A 1,671-nucleotide genomic window follows, 5' to 3' on the forward strand; every position below is an offset into this window, starting at 1 on the left:
CTGCTTTATCTCGTAAAATACCCTCTAATTCTCTTTTACTGTGTTCCGAAATACCTTGAACTTCTTGCAATTTTTTCGTCGATTTCTTTATGGACTTCTAACATGAGTTGAGGCGATTCCCCCTTTTGTGCATACCATTCTAATTCTTCATCCTCTTTATCTCGCATCATTCTTAATTGTTTGTTTATAACTGGTATTTCTTCTAATTTTAGCTTTTGCTCAAAGAGAAGTGTGACATTCCCGAATGTTACTCTACCTTTCCCCATATCTATTATCGCTCGTCTCTCATTTAAAAAATCTGCACCTATAATCAAATCTACAGTTAGTTTAGGTATAATCACAAAGTTGGCTTCGATCTTTTTACCTTGACATGAAAGAGTTAACCTTGTTTGTCTCGTAACTTCCGCAGAATTGTTTCTAATAGGACCTCTTACTTTAATCTTACGTGTTTTCAGAACTGGCAATTCCTCATTGGCATTACACTGCATGAGTAAATTTTCTGAGATCGCAGTCAGTTCACTTCCGCTATCAATTACAATATTGACTGGGATATGCTTTACCATGGCCTTCACAATTGGTTGAATTTGAAAGGGTTGGTTCTGTTCTTCTTCTTCTTGCATCAACGAATCCTCCACTGAATCATACATGAGTCTTTTCAGGAATTTCCCTTGTGAATTCGAACTTCCTGTAGGATAAGCTTCGACTGCTACTTCTCTCTCTTTTATTTCCTCTTCTCTATTTCTTCCTTCATTTACGCTTTCTTCAACATCCTTTACTTTTTCCTCATCCTCGTCTATCTTCTCCTTCTTCGTCGCTACTTCCACATAATCGCATCTAAATGCTCTAATTATCACTTCATAACTTCCTTTATTATATACGTTGGGTTGTGTGCCCACTAGTAACTTATTTTCAACTTCTGTCGACTGCGCATTATCCTCATTGAATTCGCTTTCCCTGGTTTCCATCACAAATAGCTCTGCAATACTCATTACTTCGTCCTTTCTTCCTACATTCGTTGTGCATGCCTCTGGTAATTCATCTTCCTCGTCAGTATTCTCCCAATTAATTTCGTCCCAACACGATATTGCTATTTTCCTGTCTTCGTTTTCATCTGGTCCCTGCGGTTTTGTTTCTTCCTTCTTCTCTTCTCGTGATAAGGTATTTACTTCTCTGTTCAAGGTGCTGCAATTGTCCTGGGTCGGTGCGTCATTCTCTTTGGCATGGACACTTAGCTGTCAATTCGAACGTTTTTCGGGGTTTGGTGGTCTTACCTCCACCTCTTCTATCTGTATTCTCTTTTCTTGCTCCGCTTGTTGATATTGGTTTCTTTGTTGATAATTTGTCGGTCTATTGGCGCTCCAATATCCGTTCCGGTTGTCGTTATTCCCTCTGTAATAATTGTTGCCGTTCCTGGGTGAATCATAGTTATTGCCATATTCTCTTCTAAATCCATAACCGGTTCTTTGTTGTAATCTATTGTCGTTTCTTGGTGCGAAGTTATCACGTGGTTCGTAATTATTGTTTCTTCGTACTGTGTCTGGTGGATTCCACTGCTTTTTACTTTCGTTTTCACGTGCGCTTCGTCTTTTTCTTGCGTTATCTTCCGAAAATATGATCTCTAGTTCCCTTAGAATACCTTTAAATGCTTCGACGTCATTGCCTCCGCGAGCT

Source organism: Schistocerca cancellata, chromosome 8, assembly GCF_023864275.1.
Source record: "Schistocerca cancellata isolate TAMUIC-IGC-003103 chromosome 8, iqSchCanc2.1, whole genome shotgun sequence".
NCBI lineage: Eukaryota > Metazoa > Arthropoda > Insecta > Orthoptera > Acrididae > Schistocerca > Schistocerca cancellata.